Raw genomic sequence first — 26,439 nt, forward strand, 5'->3', positions numbered from 1 at the left:
TGTTGATTGTGGATACAAGTAAAATGAAATCTTGACAACTTCAATTTTTTCTCTGTTTATCACGATGTGGGTTGTTGGTCCAGTTGTAAGGATTTTTTTTTTTTTTTCCTTTCTATTGAGGTGTAATACCTACTGAAGGCTGTGGTCTTTGATCTTCATCAGTAAGTGCTTCAAGTCCTCTTCACTTTCAGCAAGCAAGGTTGTGTCATCTGCATAATGCATGTTGTTAATGAGTCTTCCTCGAATCCTGATGACCCATTCTTCTTCATGTAATCTGGCATCTCCGATTATTTGCTCATGATACATACTGAATAGGTGCGGTGAAAGGATACAGCCCTGACACACACCTTTCCTGACTTCAAATCATGCAGTATCCTCTTGCTCTGTCTGAACAACTGCCTCTTGATCTATGTACAGTTTCCTCACGAGCACAATTAAGTGTTCTGCGCATTCTTCGCAACGTTATCCATAATTTGTTATGATCCACACAGTTGAATGACTTTTCATAGTCAGTAAAACACAGGTAAACATCCTCTGGTATTCTCTGCTGTCAGTCAGGACCTATCTGACACCAGCAATGATATCCCTAGTTCCACATCCTCTTCTGAATACAGCCTAAATTTCTGGTAGTTTCCTGTAGATATACTGCTGCTTGATACCCCCATTTATAGTATCTTATTTCAATACCCCCACAATACAGGACGACACTGGATTATGTTCCCAAACAATTACATTGCTATACATTCCCTTGGAGCCCTGGTGGCACAATGGTTAAGAGCTGGGCTGCTAATCAAAGGTCAGCAGTTTGAATTCACCAGCTGCTACTTGGAAACCCTATGGGGCAATTCTACTCTGTCCTATAGGGTCGCTATGAGCCTGAACCAACTCAGTGGCAAATAAAAACAATACAACGTTCATTCCCTTAAAGTATCAGAATTTTGAAATATTTTTTACTTACATACTCAGTTTTATATTTGCTGAAATATGTCATCTGCATTTGTCCATGCTGATAAAGGGCTAACAGGGATTTTAAAACATAATATTTTCTTGATTAGGCTTTTTTGGCTTGAAGGATATCTGTGAAGAATGATGAGGATAGAGGAGATCCAGAAATATACTTGCATCTTTGATCAACATCATACAAAATGTGCCTAAATAACAGGGTGAAAGTAATAGGGCAATTTTCTCAATAACCTCTCCCCATCAACTGTGACATACTGTAGAATGATGTGATTTTCTCTTTTCTAACCCATTTCTGCTTGAGGAGTTGTGAAATGACCAGCAGCACTGATATTATGTTGTTATTGAAAGCAGAATCTCTCTACCCATTCCAGATATGCACAAGTGATTGCTAACCACAGTAAGGTTTGAGAACTACCTTAGTAACTAACAGTCTTGTCGCTGTATATAGCACAAGTGGCTCTTCAAGTAAGCCACACACTCATCATACTCCAAGTATGATGTGAACCTAAACTGTGAAGTATATAGCATGATTTTTATTCTCTTGCTCATTTAGTCTCAAAGTCTTTGTGTTGTATGTCAAATAAACATAAATCTGGACTTAAGGAGAAGAGACTTTATTCAAAAAGATTGTTGCAATAGGGAGAACACTCCAACGTGAGGGTCTGCAAATATATCAAAATTAAACATCAAAGGTCTGCTGCTGGTGGAGGTGGTGTTCTTCTAGGAAAGGATAAGAAGGGCTAGCAGGTATTTGGTGGAGTATAGGGCAAGCAGGAAGATGGTGAGGCTTCACTTCACTTACTTTGGGCATGTAATGGAAGATCAACTGTTAGAAATGTTTGGTACAGTAGACGGTCAGTAAAAATGACGGAACCTTCAATGAGATGGATTGACTCAATAGTCACAACAATGGAGTCAAACCTATCATTGATTATGAGGATGGCAAAAGACCAGGTTGTTACATGTAAAGTTGTCATGAATTTGAGCTGACTCCATGGCAGCTAACCAGAGGTGCCTTGGAAGAAAGGCCCAGTTAACTACTTCTGAAAAATTAGCCATTGAAAACCTCGTGGAGCACAATTCTACTCTGACACATACAAGTCACCACGAGTCGAAGTTGACTTAATAGCAACTATTTCTTAAGGATAAATAAATGGGGATAAATCCATGGCAAGGGCCGTTAAAGAGGACATTTTCCTCTTGGCGGTTGACCAGTTCTCAGAATGGGCTGCAAAGAGGGCATATTTTGCACCTTTTTGCTTTACTGCTTGATCAAGCTTTGTGGGCAAGCCAAAGTTTAGGGGTATGCAGGGAAGAGACAGCCTGTCAAGTTTGGTCAAGCCAAAATATAGTGAATATATTAAGAAATGGAAAATTTTAAGCACTCAGTCATGTGTCTCTGTTTTTACTGCATGACAAACCACCCAAAACTTAAAAATGTATTAAAAAAATAAAAAATCATACAGTTAGTTGATCTTTCTTTTTTTTTCTTTTTAATTGGTATAAACTGGGCTCGACTGACTTCAGCAATTTACTAACATATCTTCAGAAATTTGCCAGAGATGACTTGTTCCAGATGGTCTCTCTCACATGTGTGGAAGTTGTGCAGACACTGAAGTGATGAGGGTACTGGGATATATGTCACTCATCATGCCACAAACTATGTGGGGCTTGTTCGCGTAGCAGTGACATTATAAGGCAGGAGAGCAGAAGCTGCAAGGCCTCTAAAAAAATATGCTCAGACTGGCACAACATCATTTATGCTATATTCCATTGGCCAAACCAAGCAACAAAGGCTGACTTTATTCAAAGGATGGGAAAATATGCCACTCTTGCTGAGAGGAACTGCAAAAATAGTGTTGTCATTGTTTTTGCAATTTATCACATTTTGCTTCCAGAGTTTTCTAAATCCTGATTCTCTTCTTCAGCTTTAATATCTGCTCCTGGGTCCTTCATTTCCACAAAATGTTATATAACTACCTGACCTATTTGGGTTTGAATTACCTCTCAGACTAGCTCATAACCTTTTTATAGTTCTCCCCTTTGTTGTTAGTAATAATCTATTGCTGCTTGCACTGTGATCCAAAAGATCCTCGTTAGTTAGACTAGATTTTGTCCTTCTGAGGAAAGGAAAGATTTGACTTTAAATGTGATTTTGGCAGGCCTTTTTGCTGGCAGTGTCATAGAGGGTGAACGATGTTTTGAACTTACAGGAGTGAACAGAAACAAATAAGTTTCATGGGTTTACTTTTTCACCCTACTTATACATGTGCAAAATAAAATCAGTCACCACTTCCCTGCTCTAAGCAAACCAGCTTTAACATGTAGGAGCTGTGTGTCCTGTGTTCTTAGTAACATTAACTAATTCTGAATATACATGTGCTGAAACTGCTTTTTACCTAAGTCACCTGTTTACTCTTAGATCATTTCCCAAAGAGTTATCTTCCTGGTTATTATATATCCTCAATAAATGCAAATTAAGTAATTATCTAGTTAAATTTTGACTAGGCATTATCCATTTGAGAAAATGTTGCTTTATAGTGCACAGGAAGCATTTTTTCACCTTTGGCACTTCACGATAAACTCATTCTGATCTAAATTGATTGCTGTGGGATTAACTTGGAGTCATTAAAATACTGCTGTATTGACATTCACTAATGTCTTTAATTAGAAATTTTAAATTCCAGTGTTTGGCATTAAATATGAGCAGATATAATTTATTCTATCCCTATAGCTGTTTACTCAGTTCTGTTTGTATATCCACTGAGTATAGGAAACACTTATTCAACATGTTTTGTGCTATATTAAAGCAGTCAAATTTTGTGGCATATTCAGGTTAGTCTGTCTGGCTTTGTAATAAAGATATTTTTGAATCTCTCAACCTTTCTGAACCTGTAATAAGGTATATAGTATATTTTAACTTAGTTTATCACTTTCAAATAATTTTATAAAAATATTGAATTTGACATAAAGGTAAAGTATCCACACACACAGACATAATGCAAGGATATTCCACTTAAAAAAAAAATGGTATTTTCAAAAGTCAGACAGTTTGTTATGAGGGTTGAAAACATTTGGATTTGTAATTGTAAGGTTATTCTCAACTGACTCGGCACCTTCTAGATTTAATAAATGCCATACTCATTTTGGTGCTTTTAATATCCTGAAAAGGAAAAGCCTGAAAAAGGAGTAGCCAGTCACAAAAACATGAGAACAAACAATCCATCATTATGAAAAGCCCAGAGAACATCATTAGGCTCATGGGATCCGAATGCCTATTTTCCTTCATGACCTCGGTGATGGTTAGCGGTATGTGTCAACTTGACTAGGCTGTCCTGCTCAGTTGTTGAGTCAAACACTGGTCTAGATGTTGCTATGAAACTATTTAGATGTGGTTAACATATCAGTTGTCCTAAAGTAAAGCAGGTTACTCTCCAAAGTGGGCCACATCCTATGAATTAAAGTCCTTAAGGGCAAAATTAGATACTTCTGAGGAAAAAAGATTCTGCTTCCAAACTGTAAATAGATATCCTGCTGGAATTTCCAGCCCACTGCCTGGCCTACCAATATTTGAGATAAAACTGCCAGAGTTTCAAGCCTGTTGCCTGACCTATGAATTTTAGATTTGTCAGCTCCCTCATTTTCTCTCTCTCTCTCCATATACTATGTATATATGCGTGAGTGTGAGTGTGTGTGTGTGTGTTAATAATTGGTTCTGTTTTTCTGGAGAACTGTGACTAAAACACTGTCCTTCTTTTGAGCCAATATGGCAAAATTACTTATCATACACTTTGGATTAGAACAATGTCAAATTTGTATCTTCATGTTATCACACTGCCTAGTTGTTAACTTGGTCGTATTGCCTCTGTACACCAACAACCTTGCTATAAAACAGGCAAAACAAGATTGATCATATAGGTTTGTAGGGAGATCTAGACAAAATAAAGTCCATAAGGTGCTCTGTATATGCACAGGTCATGTCCATTACACATGATTTCTTTCTTTAAAATCTGTATAGGCTTCCATAAGAATAGCAGGATATGGTGAACCTTCATAAAACACCAGAATATTAGACAAAGGAAAATTTCTAGATTCTTTCAAAAGTGAACATTACATAAAGTCATGAGAAAACTTCACACTGCAGTGATGTGACAAAACTAAGGTAAACGGTCACAGCAATGATTCTGCAGTCTTCACGGCCCTCTAGTTATTTCACGTCCATTCCTAACTGGGTGTCTTTTCTGTTGTCTTCTTTCTGCTTGGAACATTCTTCTTCAAGGTACTTTCATTACTGCTCCTCTCTCTTAATTTATGGCTTTACCTTACTGACAAAACTAGCTGAAGAAGTAATCCATCACCAGTCACTCTCCATCATCTTACTCTAATTTCTTTTTCTTAACATTCATAAGAACATGAAACTATCTTATTGGTTTATCTATGCGTGGTTTATATTTATCTCGTTTTAAAGGACATAAACTTCTTGAGGCCAGAAGCCTAATTTACTTTGTCACAATATCCATTATCTGTTAATGGATAAATTGGTGAGAATTTTCCCGTTTTCAAATTGTACTGAAGAGAACATGTGACAGAATTATGCACTGTTCATACAATAGTCTCTTTGTATTTTATTTGTTTTCTCCCTTGTCCATGCCAAGTATTTAAAAAAAAAATTGACATCGATTGCATCCAACTCATAGCAACACTATGAGACAGAGTAGGACTGCCAAATGGGGTTCCGGGGCTATAATGTTTCTGGAAGCAGACTGCCGCATCTTTCCCCCATGGAGCATCTGGCTGGTTCAAACCACTGTCCTTAGGGTTAGCAGCCAAGCACTTAACCTTTGTGCCAACAGGGCTCCTTTAAGCCAAGAACACTGAAGTGTAAGTGCTAGTCAAATTAAAAAGACATATCTTTTCCCCACTTGTCTATTGAAACCTGTGACCACATAACCACTGCTTTAAAATTTGGCTCCAGTACACAATTGTAAATTATCATTGTGTAGTCTCTGAAAATTTACAATTTCCATTTCATGAATTTGAAATAAAAAATTCAGAAAAATACCTATCTACAAAGAATATCAATGAAATACAAAAAATATGATATTTCAATGAAAATGAAATTTGACCAAGACTAGTAAGTACATTAAGCTGTGTTACTGCATGAAATAAGAAACGTACTTATTTAAACACATGTTGGAAATCTAAAGTTATTTTTTAAACAATAAAGGACATGTAACAAATTTAGTACCATGATTATTAAAACACCTCCTTTCTTTCAAAAAAATAGAGTAATTTTACACACTTGGACCCATTATTGGAAACCCTGGTGGTGTAGTGTTTAAGTGCTGCAGCTGCTAACCAAGAGGTCGGCAGTTCAAACCCACCAGTTGCTCCTTGGAAACTCTATGGGGCAGTTCTACTCTGTCCTATAGGGTTGCTATGAGTCAGAATCAACTCAACGGCAGTGGGTTTGGTTTAGTTTTTGGACCCATTATTGAGCTATTTTATAACATTAAATATTTTCTCAATTGTTCTTTGGTTATATTAACTATAAATTATAAATTTTTAAATATGTTTATGTAGCATATAGTTTGAATGATTCCATGTTGCTCTTAGAAGAGAGGTTCTCATTCACTGTTCAATTAAAGCAGCACAGGACCTGAACGTCAGCAATTTTTATAAGATCTTAAAGTTTCTAAACAGCAGACTTCAAGCTTGTTTTCAGATTTTCAATGGCAATCCCATTTGCAATGTGTTGATTTTTTAAATGCTCACCATAACAGTAGCCTCTCTTTGTACTTGAGATCTGATATCTACTGCCATTGTGAGAGAAAATAGTGGACTATCTTGAGTTTTCTTTTTTTTTTTTCCCTATCACTATAATCATCTATGGAAACCCCGGTGGCATAGTGGTTAAGTTCTACGGCTGCTAACCAAAAGATCGGCATGTTGAATCTATCAGGTGCTCCTTGGAAAACTTATGGGCAATTCTACTCTGTCGTATAGGGTCATTGTGAGTTGGAATCGACTCTACCACAATGGGTTTGTTTTTTGTGTTTCTTTTGGGATGGTTATATAACAAAATTGGCACAACAGGAGGTAGGTGAGGGTTTTTGAATATGTGTTTCCATTAAGAAATTCTCACTTCCTTGTTTTCTCTCTGATTTAACTGCTCATGAACTCTTGACAGTTCCAGATGACTCTGGGTACAATTTCAACACCTTAAAATTTGAGCGATCAATTGACTAAGACTTGTTGTTGTTAGGTGCTGTTGAGTCAGTTCCGACTCACAGCGAGCCTATGCACAAGGAATGAAACACTACCTGGTCCTGCAGGATCCTCACAATCTTTGCTGTGTTTGAGCCCATTCTTACAGCCTCTTTGTCAATCCATCTCATTTAGGGTATTTCTTTTTTTCACTGACTAAGCATGATGTTCCTCTCCAGGAACTGGTTTCACTGTCTGTGGCCAGTGAGGACACTATTCCTTACCCTACTAGGTATACTGATTGGGGTACTGTCATGGTTTGAATTGTGTCTCCCAAAAACATCTGTCCGTTTGGCTAGGCCACGATTACCAGTATTGTGCGCCTGTCTGCCATTTGGTCATCTGATGTGATTTTCCTATGTGCTGTAAATCCTATCTCTATGATGTTAATGAGATAGGATTAACAGCAGTTATGTTAATGAGGCAGAACTCAATCTACAAGATTAGGTTGAATTTTAAGCCAATGCCGTTTGAGATATAAAAAAGAGAAGCTAGTAGAGAGACTGGGGGACCTCGTACCGCCAAGAAAGTAGAGCCAGAAGCCCTTTTGACCCTGAGTCCCTGCACTTGAAAAGCTCCTAGAGCAGGGGAAGATTGATGACAAGGAACTTCCTCCAGAGCCCACAAAAGAGAAAGCCTTCTCCTGGAGCTGGCACCCTGAATTTGACTTTTACCTTCCTAGACTGTGAGAGAATAAACTTCTCTTTGTTAAAGCCATCCACTTGTGGTTTTTCTATTATATTAGCTCTAGATGACTAAGACAGTTACCTAAATGTTATGTAAGAAGCACATTGCTAAATTATGTATAACCTGAAGCAGTATCCAATTCCAAACACTTCAAATGCTACAAAATAAAGTCACAGTAGTTTAAGGTAATTTTAGCATTAGAAAAATAGGAAATATATTTTGCAAGTTTGAAAACTGATGGTAAGAGTTTGGAAAGCTAACCTCAATGTGCATGATAAAGCATGTATTTTTCAAACTTCTTTCTTATGTCTATAACTTTGGATATTAAATGGATTGATACTTTCAAATTGGAACGTCTATGACTATTTTAGTTCTCCTGTCCCATTACACTTCATCTTCTTACTACTTAGTTTTGAGCTTAAAATGTGATACAGGCTCTCCCTGTATGAATATTAGAGGATCTAATAATTATAGTTCAATAAAATGAAACTCAAGGGCGAGATTCATCAACTAGAGAAATGTAGGTTTTTTTCATGTAATTTAATAACACCAAATGGCCTTTATAATCATTTCCCATATAAAGCATCAAAAATGGCTTAGGTGGGCTCATGCAGGTAGTTAAAAATACACTCAGGCAGAACATATGGAAGCATGGTAATTTCATTTAAATTAAATTTCAGTATTCTTTTTGTAAATAGTAAAAATTAGGTGGACTATTTGACATTTAGTATTTAACTTCTCTAAAGTTGGACACAGTAACATTGAAATAGAGGGCTGAGGGGATATTTAAGTCACTTAAACAAACTTGCTTTAGGACTAGCAATGCATAATCTTGCAATGAACAGTGCTGGCTAATACTATAATTAGGAACCCTGCAGATAAAAGTATAAACAATATGCCATAAAACATCCCTAATAGTAATCTTTATATGTCCATATATATGAACTTGTAATTAGGTAAGTCCTAAGTGAACAAGAATTTTAAGCAGTGAAGACTCAAATGTGGCTACTCTAGATGTAATTCTTGGTAAGAGAAATTGATGTTCCACTGACCTGGTTAATTCTGGGAGTACTCAATGAGAACATTAATAATTTTGTATGAAAAAGTGTACTTCTAAATGAACTTGAAAGTAGTTTGATAAGAATAGAAAAAGAAAAAAGCATTGAAGTTATATAGAGTTTGTGGAATCACTATTTGTAAATTGTTGAAAAAATTCTAAAAAACAATCAATATCCTGCTAGTCCTGTGAGGTTGCTGGAATTCTCTACAGAAATAACTTAATTTTAAAAATATTGTTATTAAATGATATTATAAACACTAAATATAATCTCATTATTAATTGACGTATGTGTTGGCTATTAAATGCAAATTTAGAATGATCACAGAAGAGTGAGAAAAAGTCTGATCTACTCCACGTCTAGTATGACATTTGCCTATGACTAGGTAGGAGAGAGGCGAAGTGAGACAGACGTATTTATAAAACACAGAAAGACTTTGAGAATTAGATGTATCCGCTACAAAGATTATTTCACCATGTACTGTATTTCCCATCCTTGGAATATTTAATAAGAAGTGAACTAGCTATCACTTAAAGAGACCTTGGAATACATCATACTGCCTTTGGTAGGGTGCAATTAATGTATCTAAGATCTTAAATGCCTAATGTGGGGCTGCCGTGAGGAATATAACATGAATCAGGGAATTCTCAGTGGATTGGTGTTGAGAAATTCCCCTGAAAACCTGCCATTTATAATGAAGAAAACTAAGCAGTGAGGATTAGCCTGAGAAGCTGTCATATTCAACCAGTTCTAAGAATTATCCTGTTATATATAGCTGTATAAAAGTATTTGCATGTTTTGATTCTATAACAACAGGCTATGAATATAAACTCTTCAGATCCAGAAAAGAAGCTAGGGAAATGAAGTTTTTTTTCTGCAAACCACATTGCAATTGCACAAGTCTGCCATTACAACTAGTTTCAGAAGTAGCGTGTAGCTCCTCTACCTATAGCTCAAAATTATCTCCCCTGTAAATGTTCACGGCAGCTGAAGGTAAAATGTGATGTATGCTCACACTTCATTTATCAGAACTAATGATATGATCATGCAGGGGGGTTGGGAGGTACAGGGGAGCAGATGGAATAGGCAGTATGCACTACTATTCTATCATAGGCAACATCATAAAATATCGCCACATAGTACGTAGTAGTGGCAGAATAATCAGTTAGCAGAAAACAAAATTCCTTTAAAAATGAGACCTATGGGGCGTTTTCAGAAGGGAAGAGTAAGGACATTCAAAAATTCAGTCTTCCATAAAAGCAATAAGAATAGTACAGAAAACAAACAAACAAACAAAATCCGTCAAAATAAATTTTATAGAACTCTGCAAATTAATCAAAGGGTTGCAATAATGGAAAGAATGTTTACTCAAGAAAAATGGCTGAATCTCGGTAACAAAAGAAAGCTTTGTAGTATTTTCCCTTGGCTTCGTCCGATTCTCTTTCTCTCAGGTCCACAGTAAACTTGAAAAAAAAAAAAAAAAAGTTTCACAGCTACTATATTGTGAGTTTATGCCTATTCCCAAGAAAGGTGATCCAACCAAATGTGGAAATTATAGAACAACATCATTAATAACACACTCAAGCAAAATTTTGCTGAAGATCATTCAAAAACTGCTGCAGCAGTATATTGACAGGGAACTGCCAGAAAATTCAGGCCATTTTCAGAAGAGGATGTGGAACCAGGGATATCATTGCTGATGTCAGATGGATACTGGCTGAAAGCAGAGAATACCAGAAGGATGTTTGCCTGTGTTTTATTGACTATGTAAAGGCAAATTTTGGATAACATTGCAAAGAATGGGAATTCCAGAACACTTAATTGTGTTCATGAGGAGCCTTTGCATAGATAAAGAGGCAGTTGTTCGGACAGAACAGGGGGATACCCATTGGTTTAAAGTCAGGAACGGTGTGTGTCAGGGTGGTATTCTTACACTATACCTATTAAATGTGTACGCTGAGAAAATAATCCGAGAAACTGGACTATATGAAGAAGAATGGGGCATCAGGATTGGAGGAACGCTCATTAACAACCTGCATTATGCAGATGACACAATCTTGCTTGCTGGAAGTGAAAAGGACTTGAAGCACTTACTAACGAAGATCAAAGACTACAGCCTTCAGTATGGATTGCACCTCAACATAAAAAAAAAAAAAAAAACAACATAAAGAAAACAAAAATCCTCACCACTGGACCAATGAGCAACATCATGAGAAATGGAGAAAAGATTGAAGTTGTCAAGGATTTCACTTTACTTGGATCCACAGTCAACAGCTATGGAAGCAGCTGTCAAGAAATCAAAAGACGCATTGCATTGGGTAAATCTGCTGCAAAGGGTCTCTTTAAAGTGTTGAAAAGCGAATAGGTTGCCTTGAAGGCTAAGGTGTGCCTGACCCAAGCCATGGTATTTTCAATCGCTTCATTTACATATGAAAGCTGGACAGTGAATAAGGAAGACAGAAGAAGAGTTGACGCCTTTGAATTGTGGTGTTGGTGAAGAATGTTGAATATACGATGGACTGCCAAAAGAACGAATAAATCTGTCTTGGAAGAAGTACAAGCAGAATGCTCCTTAGAAGCAAGGATGGCGAGACTGCATCTTACATATTTTGTTCATGTTGTCAGGAGCGATCAGTCCCTGAAGAAGGACATCATGCTTGGCAGAGTGCAGGGTCAGCAGAAAAGAGGAAGACCCTCAATGAGGTGGACTGACACAGTGGCTGCAACAATGAACTCAAGCATAACAACGATTGTAAGGATGGCTTAGGACAGGTAGTGTTTGTTCTGTTGTGCATAGGGTCTCTATGAGTTGGAACTGACTCGATGGCACCTAACAACAACAAAGTATTGTGAAAACTGGAAGTCTGGCAGCCACTGAAAGGGCAGAATAAATTTGAGTCAGCCAAAATGCCAAAACCCAGTGAATTGTCACTGTTGGACCTGTCTGACAGCTTGCTGAAAACCTGTATTTTCAGGGTTTGTCTCTATTTTACCTGATGCAGAACTTAGCTCTGTACAAACAGGCCTGCGCTCAAAGCATTTGTCAAAACAAGCAATGGTGATTGTTTAACAATACGACTATGTGAGATTGTGATAATAATTTGCGAGATGGACTGACACAGTGGCTGCAACAATAGGCTCAAGCATAACAGTGATTGTGAGGATGGTGCAGGACCAGGCAGTGTTTCCTTCTGTTGTACGTAGGGTTGCTTTGAGTGGGAATCGACTTGACTGCACCTAACAACAACAACAAAGCTTGGCAAAGACACTCAAAAAGAAAAACTGTAGAATGAGATGTCTACAGGATACCTTGGAAACCTCCTACATACCCTCTGGAATCTGGAAGGCCATATTCTTGTGCAAAGCTCTATCATTCCCAGAGCTGTTCACATACCAAGGAAAGACCTAATAAGACACTGAGCTTTCACCTCTGGCTGATCTTGAAGCCCTGTGAAAACAGGAAGTGAAGGCTATGCCAGACTTCCAAGCTACCAGATTGAGCCTTCAAAACATGCCCAAACATATGTACGTGCGTGCACACACACAGACATACCTCCTTGGTGATGGTTCAGAAACTTATTGGTTCCAGTCAAATCTCCTCACTGGTCTCTAAGTGAACCAGAGACTTCAGAGGCCACACCTGACACAGAATACAGAATTTACAGAATTAGCCCAGGAAAGTCATTAAATAAACAGGAACAGTGAAAACAGTAACAACAGTACATGCTGAGGAAGGGGAAGACTTAATTTTCAGTGTTGCCATATTTGAAACGAAATGCTTTAAGTATACAATAAATGCAAAGAAACGGAACAGCAAACACTGAAAGGTGATCTGATTTTCAAAGCTGCCACATCATAGTAATTAAAATGTCCAGTGTTCAAAGAAAAATGAAAGAAAAATATAAAGAGAAAAATATGGCTCATGTATGGGAAAAAAATCAAGCAATAGAAATGCTCTTAAGGAAGTTCAGATATTGGACTAACTATTCAAACTTATCATATCAGCTCTTGCAAATAAGTTCAAAGAATTAAAGGAAACTATGTGTAAGAATTTTCTAAAAAGATGAATATGTCATTCCGAATAGAAAGTGTCAGTAGAGAGCTAGATTTAAAAAAGTACAAAATGAAAAATTTCAAGATGAAAAAACAATAACTGAAATTAATAAATCACTACAGGTTTCTACCAGCAGATTTTAATTTGGGTTATAAGTGATCAGAAATCTTAAAGACAGGTCAATTGAAATGGTTCAACAGGTGGAACAAAACAGAAAAAGGATAAAAAAATAAACAGGACCTCAGGAACACATGAGTCACCATTAAGTGTGCCAAAATATGTATAATGGTAGTCCCAGGAGAATAGGAAGAAAGGGACAAAAAGGATATTTAACAAAATAATGGCCGAGACATCCCAAGTTTGATGAAGAACATTAACCTACACTCCATGAGTTTAAACAAGCTCCAAGTAGGATAAACTTCAAGAAACCCGTATTTATAAACATTATAGTCAAATTATCAAAATCCAAATGTAAAGACGAAATCTTTTCAAAACAGCAAGGGAAAACCTACTCGTCACATTCAAGGGATTCTCAATAACATATCAACTGATTTCAGAAACCATGGAGGCTAGGAAGCAGGGAGATGGCATAATCAATGAAGTGAAACAAAGGGGAAAAAATCGTCAACAAAGAAATATCCTTCAAATAACAAAAAGAAATTAAACATTCATAGATAAATAAAATCCTAAATAATAAAGAGAGTTGTCAGTATTGAAATAAAAGGACACTAAACAGCAATTCAAGAGCTTGGGTAAAGGAAGAAAACAAACAAATGAAAAAACACTAATAAAGGTAACTACTTAGGCAAATATGAAAGTCAGTATAAAACTATTTTTGTTTTCTCGTATCTGATTTAAAAGACACTTGTACAAAGCAATACAGTCACGGGTCCTTTAACGTCCATAACACGTCCATAACATATTCTGTGAAATAGGATACCACATAATTTTGACATTGTGCAAACAACATATTACTTACAGGCAGTAATCAGATTATGAACAAGTTACCTTCTAAAGTTGTCTTTAAGTCAAATTTGTACATAAGTCAAAATTAGATACTGTTTGTCAAATCTTTGTCCTAGTATATAGCATACAGTATATCTTTCTATGCATAAAAACATTAAAGAAACACTCTGAGGTAAAATAAAATGCCTTTACCATAATAATACAGTAATAAATTTTTAATAGTAATAATGTTTTGATGAGCATGGCAAAGTAGCACCCATGTGTTATGAACCATCGCATGTACCTTGGATTTTTAATATAATAGTCTTAATGAGGATTAGGACCATGGACGTGTATGTGGTTGGATGTTGCCTGAACAGCCGTTTAGTGGTGCATGACTGTAATTATAAAACTGTGTTTATAAGCTTATTGTATATAAATATGTAATTTGTATGACTATAATAGCATAAAAGAAGAAGAAAACAGGTATAAAGAAGTAAAGTTTTTGTATACTCTTGAAATTATTTTAGAATTAATCTGAACAAGATTATTTTAAATTAGGATGTTAATTTTAATGCCCTTGACAATGACTAAGGAAAAAAAAAAAACCCAGAAAAATATAGTAAAACCACAAGAATTCAAATTGTTTACTAGAATACATACAGAATCTACGTATCTATGAAACATAAACTAAGAAAATAATGACAGAATAGAAAGACAAAAACACAGAAAACAAATACAAAATGTCAGATATGTCATACCTTGTCAGAAATTACATTGAATATAATGGCCTAAACACTTCAATCAAAATGTAAACTTCAACAGGTTAAATGCTTTAAAAAAACATAAAACCTACATATGATCCAGTTATATGCTCTTCACAAGAGACACATTTTAGATTCAAAGATACAAATAAGTTTATAGTGGAATAATGGAAAAAACCTATACTATAAAAGCATCATCCTGAAGAGAGCTGGGGTGGCTATATAGGCTTTAAAGCACAATTTGTTACTAGAGACAAAGAAGAAATATTTTAAAGCAGTAAAATAGTTAATCTATCAGGATGACAGAACAATGTAAACATACATGCACCTAAAAATACAGAAGCAAAATACATGAAACAAAAAATGACAAAGAGAGAAATAGACTATTCAAAAGCAACAGTGTGAGAATAAATTCCTCCACTTTCAATAATGGATAAACAACTAAGAAGATAAATAACAGTATAAGGCAACTTGACCTACAATGCATAAGTAGAGCATCCCACCCAATGACAGAAGAATACACATTCTTCTCAAATGCACTTAAAGCATTCTCTAGGACAGGCCATATTTAATAATATAGAACAAGGCACACATTTAAAAGGACTGAAATCACAGAAATTATGTTCTTATAACTGATTGAAATTAGAAATCAATAATGTGAAATTTTGCAGAAGTCATAAACATGTAGAAATTGAACCACACTCTCTTAAATAGTCAATTGTTATTCTTTGGTGCCTTCGAGTCTGTCCCGATGCACAATAGAACAAAACACTGACCAGTCCTGTGCCATTCTCACAATCATTGTTATGCTTGAGCTCATTGTTGCAGCCACTGTGTCAATCCACCTTGTTGATGGTCTTCCTCTTTTCCGCTGACCCTGTACTTTGCCAAGCATGATGTCCTTCTCCAGGGACTGATCCCTCCTGACAACCTGTCCAAAGTATGTACAACACAGTCTCACCATCTTTGTTTCCAAGGAGCATTTGGATTGTACTTCTTCCAAGACAGATTTGTTCGTTCTTTTGGCAGTCCATGGTATATTCAATAGCCAACATGACAATTCGAAGGCGTCAATTCTTCTTCGGTCTTCCTTATTCACTGTCCCAGGTTTCACACGCATACAATGAAATTGAAAATACCGTGGCTTGGGTCAGGTGAACCCTAGTCTTCAAGGTGACATCTTTGCTTTTCAACACTTTAAAGAGGTCCTTTGCAGAGGATTTACCCAATGCAATGTGTCTTGATTTCTTGATTGCTGCTTCCATGTCTGTTGATTGTGGATCCAAGTAAAATGAAATCCTTGACAACTCCAATCTTTTCTCCATGTATCATGATGTTGCTCTTTGATCCAGTTGTTAGGATTTTTGTTTTCTTTATGTTGATGTGCAGTCCATACTGAAGGCTGTGGTCTTTGATCTTCATGAGTAAGTGCTTCAAGTCCTCTTCACTTTCAGGGAGCAAGACTATGTCACCTGCATAAGGCAGGCTGTTAATGACCCTTCCTCCAAAAGTCAATACTTCAAAGAATAAATCACAAGGGAAATTAAACTCTTAATTAGGAAGACAAAATAAAACTTTGAGCTGAATGAAAAAAGACAAAGCAATACAACATACCAAAACCTATGGGATCCAACTAAAGGAGTGCTTAGAGAGAAATTTATAGCTATAAACACCTGTATTACAAAGGAAGGACAATCTCATGTAACTAGCCTAACTTCCCACTTTAATAAACTAGAAAAAGAAAACTACACACCAAGGAAAACTATAGGCAGGAAGAAAATATAAATTCTAAAGTGGGGATTAATGAATAGAGAATAAAAACACGATAAAATCAATAAAACCAAAAGGCATAATTTGAAAATAAGAACAAAACTGGCAAAGCTTTAGCCAAAATATCAGAGAAAGAATGCTCCGGTATTAAAATTAGGAATGAAAGAAGTGACAACATTAGCGAAATAATGAGATGAAGAATTAATACCAACAAATTAGAAAATATAGATGAAAAATGAAAAAAAGCACAGAAAAATAAGCTATTAAGGCTCAATTTTTTGAAATCTATAAGAAATAGATTGAAACTGTAACAAAACAAAAAAAAAAAGTCTTCTTAATAAGAAGCCCAGGCCTGATACCTTTATTCATGAATCCTGTCTTACTTTTAAAGAATTAATATCAACCACAAACTATTGTTTATAACAATAGAGGGAACACACCGCAACTCATTCTATGATGTGAATATTACCCTGATAACAAACAAAAAAAGATGTGACAAGAAAATAAAATTTCAAATCAATTTTCCTTATGATTATAGATGCAAAAATCCTCAACAAAATATTTTCAAACCCAGACTAGCTATATATTAAAATGATTTATACTCATTATCCAGTAGAAGTTATTTCATAAATGCAAAATTGTTTCAACTTGTAAAAATCAGTAAATATGATGTTGTTGGTCGGTGCCACCCAATCAATTCTGACTCATAATGACTTTTTAAGACTGAGTAGACCTGCCCCATAAGGTTTCCTAGGCTGCAAATCTTTATGGGAGCAGATTGACAGGTCTTTTTTCCCACGGTGGGGCTGGTGGGTTCAGACCACCAACTTGAAATTTAGCTAAGTGCTTACCCACTGTGCAGCAGGGCTCCTTAGTCAATGTAAAATACCATAGTAATTGATTAAATGGCATAAAATGTATGGTTATCTCAATTATATGCTGAAAATAATTACAAAATCTAGCTCTCTTTTATGATAAAGGGATATTCAACAAACTAGGTGTGGAAGAAAATATTCTTAACCTGATGAAGGCCCTCTACTAAATTATCTACAGTTTATGTCATACTTAATGGTTAAAGACTTGATGCTTCCCTTCAAAGATCAGGAATAAGATAGGGTTGTTTGCTCTTGCCATTTCTATTATACCTTTTACTGAAGATGCTGACCAGGTCAATTATTCAAGAAAAGGAAATTAAAAACATTCATATTGGAAAAGAAAAACTAAAACTATCTCTTTTAACAGATAACATGGTCTTCCATAAAGAAAATTTTTAAGGATACAGCAAATAATACATATATATTAGAATAAACAAGTACAGCATCATTTACAGTATAGATCATCAATATGCAAAAATCAAGCACATTTCTATTTTTAACAATCATAAAATCACATTTAAAAATGAATTAGCAATAGCATCTAAAATAGTAAAATACTTAAGAATAAATTTTAACAAAAGAAGTGCAAGGCTATGCATTAATATTTTCTTGATTCATGGACAAGTTCAAAGCAATCACTAACAAAATTCCCCCCCTTTTTTTTGCAGAAATTAATGATTTTAATTTTTTTTTTAACAAAATGCAATGGACCCAGAATATGCAATGGACCCAGAATAGCCAAAACAATCTTGAAAAGTAGAACAAAGTTGGAGGACTCATATTTTCCAAGTCCAAAACTTACAACAAAGCTATAATAGTCAGGACTGTGTGTTATTATAATTAGGACAAACTTATAGGTCAATGGGATAGAACTGAGAATCCAGAAATAAATCATTATGCTTATGTTCAGTTATACTTATGTTCAAACCAACAAACCGATGGCCAGTTGCTTTTTCACAAGAGTGCCAAGTCCATTTAATGGGAAAAAAAAATAGGGTTTTCAAGAAACAATGTTAGGAAAACTGGACATTCTCATGCAAAATAATGAAAATGAATTTCTACTTCATACCATATACAAAATTCATCTCAATGTTTGTAATACATGTAAATGTAAGACCTAAAACTATAAAAGTCTTAGAAGAAAACCTAAGGGTAAATCTTTGTGACCTTGAATTAAGCCATGTTTATACATAAACAATGTTATATGTATATACAACCTCCAAAGCACAATCAAAAAAAGAAAAAAAAAAAAGACAAAGTTGTCCTCATCAAAATTAAAAGCAATTATGCTTCAAAGGACACCATCAAGAAAAAGAAAAGATAACTAAGAGAATGGTAGGAAATATCGGCAAATCATACACAGGATAAAATGCTTGTCTCCGACACATATAAAAAACTGAACAACAAAAATACAAATAATCTAACTTAAAAGCAAAAATGACCAAATAGACATCTGTCCAAAGAGAATATAAAAATGAACAGTAAGTACATGAAATAATGTTCAACATCTTTAATCATTAGACAAAGCAAATCAAAACCACAAAAAGATAAGACTTCACATTCAATCAGATGGCTATATTCAAAGACAGATAATAACAAACGTTGGTGAGAATGTTATGGAATCCATTATTGAAAATATGTTCAGGCAGACAAAAATATGAATCAAAATTTGAAAAAGCTATTTCCAAAGACAAATTCTTAATTCACAATTGAAATTTAGTTGCTCTACTTATTACAACCACAGTATTCAAAAGCTTTCACTTTTTTATAACATGTTTTGTAAATATGGGCCATTTCAAGTCACTCTGGCAGTACAGCAGTGTGCACCTGCAAATGACAGGGATGGAATTCTTTTTATGCTTCACCCTCAGATAAAGTTACGCCTTTGTAACACTTTACTGTGTTTCTGTGGAGAATGATTTAACTACAAACTTTGATTTCAATTTTGAAGATGAAATATTTATTTTCCATTAGACAGCATATCCATGTATTAAGAAAGCAGAATAATTTGATTGTTGGTATAATTCTAGCTGGTGAATATAGAGTGCATAAAGTCAGGGTAACATTTTTTCCACACCAAACATTTCCATTTGATCATGAAATGAATGATTTTTCCCTTGCTTCAGTCATTTTATTTATACAGGAGAAATAAGTAAGCATTCCTAGCGTAGTAACATCACTTTTTTTTTATTGTCTATTTTATTTGAAATATTTTGTGCTTATTGAAACATATTCAGCAAATGGCTAGTGTTGCCTTTTCCACGGAAGGTTTTGTTCTCAAAGTTTTATTCTTTTTCTTCTTTGAAATAAAGAAAATCTATTTAAATTAGGGGTAAATGATAATACTTATTTTAAATATACAATGTTGCTGTTGTTAGGTGACATTGAGTAGGTTCCGACTCATAGCAATCCTATAGACAACAGGACTATACATTGATCTGGTGCCGTTCTCACAATTTTTGCTGTATTTGAGCCCATTGTTGCGGCCATTGTGTCAATCCATCTCTTGAGTGTTTTCCTCTTTTTTGGTGTCCTTCTCCAGGGACTGGCCCCTCCTGATAACATGTCCAAAGTACATGAGATGAAGTCTCGCCATCACCACTTCTAAGGAACGTTGTGGCTGTACTTCTTCCAAGACAGATTTGTTCATTCTTCTGACAGTCTGTGGTATATTCAATGTTCTTTGCTGACACCACAACTCAAATCCATTGATTCTTCTTTGATTCTGTTATTCATTGTCCAGGTTTCCCACACACATGAGGGGATTGAAAATACCATGTCTTGTGGCAGGTGAACCACAGTCCTCGAAGTGACATCTTTGCTGTTTAACACTTTAAAGAGTTCGTTGGCAAGAGATTTGTCCAATGCATTGTCATTTCCAGCATAGTAGACCATATGATTGTCCAATTCAAAATGGCCAATACCAGTCCATTTCAGCTCATAATGCCAATAGGATGGAAGGAGGTACACACTTATTCCTATTCCAAAGAAAGGTAATCCAACCAAATGTGGAAATTATCAAACAATATAATTAATATCACATGCAAGTAAAATTTTGCTGAATATCACTCAAAAGGGTTACGGTAGTACATCAACAGGGAACTGCCAGAAATTCAAGTGAGATTCAGAAAAGGACATGGAACTAGGGATATTATAGCTAATGTCAGATGGATACTGGTTGAAAGCAGAGAACATCAGAAAAATGTTTACCTGTGTTCTATTGACTATGCAAAGGCATATGAATGTGTAGATTACAACAAATTATGGGTAACATTGTGAAGAATGAAATTCCAGAACACTTAATTGTGCCCATGAGGAAGCTGTACATAGATCAAGAGGCTGTCGTTTGAACAGAACAAGGGGATATTTTGGGGTTTAAAGTCAGGAAAGGTCTCTGTCATGGCTGTGTCCTTTCACCATACTTATTCAGTATGTATGCTGAGCAAATAGTCTAAGACCCCAACCCAGGACCATCGAGTTGATTCCGACTCATAGAGACCCTATAGGACAGAGTAGAACTGCCCCATAGTTTCCAAGGAGTGCCTGGTGGATTCGAACTGCCAACCCTTTGGTTAGCAGCCATAGCACTTAACCACTACACCACCAGGGTTTCCAATAATCTGAGAAGGTAGCCTAAATGAAGAAGAACATAGCATCAGGATTGGAGGAAGACTCATTAACAACCTGTGGTATGCAAATGACACAACCTTCCTTGCTGAAAGTGAAGAGGACTTGAAGAACTTATTGATGAAGATCAAAGACCACAGCCTTCAGTATGGATTACATCTCAACATAAAGAAAACAAAAATCCTCACAACTGGACCAATAAGTAACACCATGATAAATGGCCAAAAGATTGAAGTCGTCAAAGATTTCATTTTACTTGGATCCACAATCAATACCCATGGAAGCAGCAGTCAAGAGATCAAAACATGCATTGCATTGGACAAGTCTGCTGCAAAAGACCTCCTTAAAATATTAAAAGGCAAAGATGTCACTTTGAGGACTAATAGTGTTCCTGATGCAAGCCATGGTGTTTTCAGTCATCTCATAAGCATGAGAAAGCAGGACAATAAATAGGGAAGACAGAAGAACTGACTCCTTTGAGTTGTGGTGTTGGCAAAGAATATTGAATATACCACGGACTGACAAAAGAACTAACAAATCCATCTTGGAAGAAGTACAGCCAGAATCCTCCTTAGAAGTGAAGATGACTAGACTTCGTCTCACTTACTTTGAACAAGTTACCAGGGTGGCCTAGTTCCTGGTGAAGGACATCATGCTTGATAAAGTAGAGGGTCAGCAAAAAAGAGGAAGACCCACAAGGAGATGGTTGACACAATGGCTGCAACATTGGGCTCTAGCATAACAAGGATTGTGAAGATGGGGCAAGACCGGGCAGTGTTTCGTCCTGCTGTGCATAGAGTGGCTATGGGTGGGAACCAACTTGACGGCACCTAACAACAACAATGCCTACGGTATTGACCTTTATGCTTTCTATTTCATTTTTGATGACTTCCAATTTTGCTTGATTCATACTTCGTACATCCAACATCCTGATTTATAATCGATGTTTACAGGTGTTTCTTCTCTTTTTGTGTCATGTCACATCAGAGAATGATGGTCCCAAAAACTTTACTTCTCTCACATCACTGAGGTCAACTTTGCTTTGAGGGGGCAGTTTTTCCCCAGTAATATTTTGAGTGCTGTCTAATCTAAGGGACTCACCTTCTGGCACTATACCAGCTGATGTTCTGCTGTTACCTATTAGGTTTTCTCTGGTCAATTTTTTCAGTAGATCGCCAAGTCCTTCATGTCAGTGTGTCTTAGTCTGGAAGCTCAGCTGAAATCTTTCCACAGTGGCTGACTATGCTGGTGTTTGAAATACTGTTTGCATAGCTTCCATCATTATAGCAACATCTAAAGCTATCACAGGGTTAGAAGTTCTTGCCTTCAACAAAAAAAATTCACTAGTAATTTATTCTCTACTAAATCCAGTTATTCTGCTAAAGGCAAGTTTCAGTTTACATCTCTAATAATTTTAATTAATTTCAGTTTTGAGTAAATGTTCTTACTACTTCTTTTAGATATTTCTGTTTTAATTTTAAATTATTGCAAAGCCATTCTCTCAGGTACCCATTTTTTCATATTTTAATCAAAGTATTAAAATGATCCCTATTGATTCAAATAAAAAATACTCCCCTCCTGCTACATGTCCTTATTTATCCATATGTCATCACATACTTAATCAGGAAAGGATAAAAAAGTAAAGAGGAAGAAAGTGATATCACTGATTCCCAAAAGTTTTATTTTTGATTATGATTGTGTTTGTCTATGAACATTTACTTATTGGTATTCTGTTGTGTAGAAAGAAATGTCTGTTTTCCAAGTTCCTTAAGGACAGGTTTTCCCCGGATGCTTCTACACTCTTTTTCCTAATATTATTCATCTTTATTGTGATAAATTGGATTTACTGCTGAAAAGTTATTGCCAAAGGTAAACAGTTCCAAACTGTGAATAGTTAACATCTTGAGATAGGAAATTTGGTATATTCACTGGTTTATCCTCCCTCTTTCTCCAGCCAGTGATAAGAGTGTTCTGGGTAAGGGTATCTCCTCTCTTAATCCAACATTTCCTCAGGTTTGTTGACCCATGTCCTGGACTATAGAGAAGTTAGTTAGGAAGTGAGCAGTCTCAACGAGCTTCTACTCTAACTGAATTTCCCCACATGGTTTGTAACAGTAATAATTTTAATATTTTTGGTGGTCCATCTCCTGACTCTGCTGTTGTTTCTCAATTTGATCAGAACCCCTGAACACTTGGAAAAGGGCAGGGAAAAGTGTTGTCTTTTTGTTTTATTTTTACCTTTACAGAAATATTATTCATATACTATAAAATTAACCCATTTAAAGTACACGATTTGGCTTAGTTATCTAGTGCAGCTATAACAGAAATACCACAAGTGAATGGCTTCAACAAACAGAAGTTTATTCTCTCATAGTCCAGTAGTTTAGAAGTCCAAATTCAGGGCTTCACCTCTAGGGGAAGTCTTTCTATGTCTGTTGGCTTTGGATGAAGGTCCTTGTCTTCAATCTTCCCCAGTTGAGGTCCTTCTCGGCACAGGGACCCAGTCCAAAATATGTTTTATTCTTCTGTCTCTTGTATCTTGGTGGTATGAGGTCCCCATGTATCTCAAAAGAGATTGGCTTAAAACACAACCTAATCTTGTAGATTGAATTCTGCCTCATTAACATAACTGGTGCTAATCCCATCTCATTAATTTCACAGAGATAGGATTTACGACACAGGAAAATCATATCAGATGACAAAATGGTGGACGATCACAATACTGGGAATCATGGCCTATCCAAGTTGACAGATATTTTTGGGAGACACAATTCAATCCATGACACAGCTCAATGGTTTTTAATATGTTCACAGAGTGTGCTACAATCACCACAATCTAAATACAGAATATTTTCATCACTCCTAAAGAAATCCTATATCCATTAGTAGTCACTCAAAAAGGAGTTCTATACTGAACTCTTTCAAGACACCTACAGCTCCCTTCACTATTTTAGTTATATTTCAGATCATACACAAGACTGCTAACATTTATATATAACTATATTCAAGCATTAGTTCTACACAGCTATATCACTGTGATAATTACTGGTGCCTGGAATGCAAAAGTTGGAAATGATGAAAAATGGAAAGTTGGAAAATATGGCCTTTGTGGTAGAAACAATGTCAGAGATCACATGATAGAATTTGCAAGACCTACAACTTCTTTGGAAATACCTTTTTTCAACAACATAAATGGTGACTATACACATGGACCTCAGCCGATGGAATAAATAGGAATCAAATCGACTAAATCTATGAAAAGAGAATGTGGAAAATCTCAGTATCAACAGTCAGAACAAGGCCAGTGGCCAACTGTGGAACAGACCATCAATTACTCAGATCAAATTTAAGTTGATGCTGAAGAATGTTAGAACAAGTCCACAAGAGCTGAAGTGCAACCTTGAATATATTCCACCTGAATTTAGAGACCATCTCAGGATAGATTTTACATGTTGAACACTAATGACCAAAGACCAGCGGAGTTGTGGGACGGCTTCAGAAACATCATACATGGGGCCATAGGGACCATGGTCTCAGAGAACATCTAGTTCAATTGGCATAACATAGTTTATAAAGAAACTGTTCCACATTCTACTGTGGTGAGTAGAGTCTGGCATCTTAAAAGCCTGTGAGTGGCCATCTAGGGTACTGCATGGGTGTCACTCCTTCAGGAGAAAGGAAGAATAAAGAAAACTAAAGATACAAGGGAAAGGTTAGTCCAAAGGAGTAATGGACCACTTCTACCACGGCCTCCACCAGATTGAGTCCAGTACAACTAAATGGTGCCTGGCTACCACCACTGACTGCTCTGACAAAGATCACAATAGAGGGTCCCAGACAGAGCTGGAGAAAAATGTAGAACAAAATTCTAACTCAAAAAGAAAGACCAGACTTGCTGGCCTGGCAGAGACTGGAGAAATCCTGAGAATTTGGCCCCTGGACACCCTTTCAGCTAAGTAATGAAGTCACTCCTGAGGTTCCTCCCTCAGCCAAAGGTTGGACGGGTCCATAAAACAATACAAGGCTAAAGGGGTACGGACTAGAAAGAAGGAAGGAACAAGAAAGCTGGAAATAGGAAACCTAAGGTTGGGAAGGGAAAGTGTTGACATGTCCTGTGGTGGTTAGCCAATGTCATAAAACAATGTGTATACTACTTAATGAGAAACTAGTTTGTTCAGTAAACCTTCCTCTAAAGTACAATAAAAATAATTTTAAAAAATGTACAAATTAATGCAAAAGAAAAATTAACTGAAAATAAAAAGGTTTTAAAATAAAATTTTAAAAAATGCATGATGAAAGTAAGAGGTCATTAAAAAGAAAGAAAAGACCAAAATGGATGTCAGAAGAGACTCAGAAAACTTGCTCTTGAAAGAAAGTCAAGTAGCTAAAGGAAATGGGAGAAACGATGAAGTAAACCAGCTGAAGAGAAGGTTTTGAAGGGCAGTTGGAGAAGACAAAGCAAAGTATAATAATTACATGTGCAAAGACCTGGACTTAGAAAATGAAAAAGAAAACATGCTTGGCATTTATCAAGCTGAAAAAACTGAAGAAAAAATTCAAAATTTGAGTTGCAATATTGAAGGATTCTATATTTAACAACACAGGAAGCATCAAAAGAAGATGGAAGAGATACACAGAATCACTATACCAAAAAGAAGTAGTTGACATTCAAACATTTCAGGAGGCAGCATATGTTCAGGAACCAATGGTACTGAAGGAAGAGGTCCAAGCTGGACTGAAGGCACTGGCGAATAACAAGGCTGCATTAACTGATGGAATACCAATTGAGATATTTCAACAAATGGTTGCAACACTGAAAGTGCTCACTCATCTATGCCAAGAAATTTGGAAGACAGCTACCTGGCCAATTGACTGGAAGAAATCCATATTTATGCCGATTCCCAAGAAAGGCTATCTAACCAAATGCAGAAATTGTCCAACAGTATATTTTTGTTGAAGATCATTAAAAAGTGGTTGCAGCAGTACATCAGCAGGGAACTGCCAGAAATCCAATCTGGATTCAGGATAGGACTTGGAACCAGGGATATCATTTCTGATGTCAGATGCACACTGGCTGAAAGCAGAGAGTACCAGAAAGATGTTTACGTATGTTTTACTGACTATGCAAAGGCATTTGACCGTGTGGGTCATAAAAAACCATGGATAACCTTTGCAAAGAATGGGAATTCCAGAACATTCATTGAGCTCGTGAGGAACCTGTACATAGGTCAAGAGGCAGTGGTGCAAAAGAACAGAGATACTTTGTGGTTTAAAGTCAGGAAAGGTGTGTATCAGGGTTGTATCTTTTCACCATACTTATTCAATCTGTATGGTGAGGAAATAACCTGAGAAACTGGACTATATAAAGAAGAAAGAGACATCAGGATTGGAGGAAGACTCTTTAACAACCTGCCTTATGCAGATGACAC

The sequence above is a fragment of the Elephas maximus genome, chromosome 2, assembly GCF_024166365.1.
Source record: "Elephas maximus indicus isolate mEleMax1 chromosome 2, mEleMax1 primary haplotype, whole genome shotgun sequence".
In the NCBI taxonomy this organism is placed as follows: Eukaryota; Metazoa; Chordata; class Mammalia; order Proboscidea; family Elephantidae; genus Elephas; species Elephas maximus.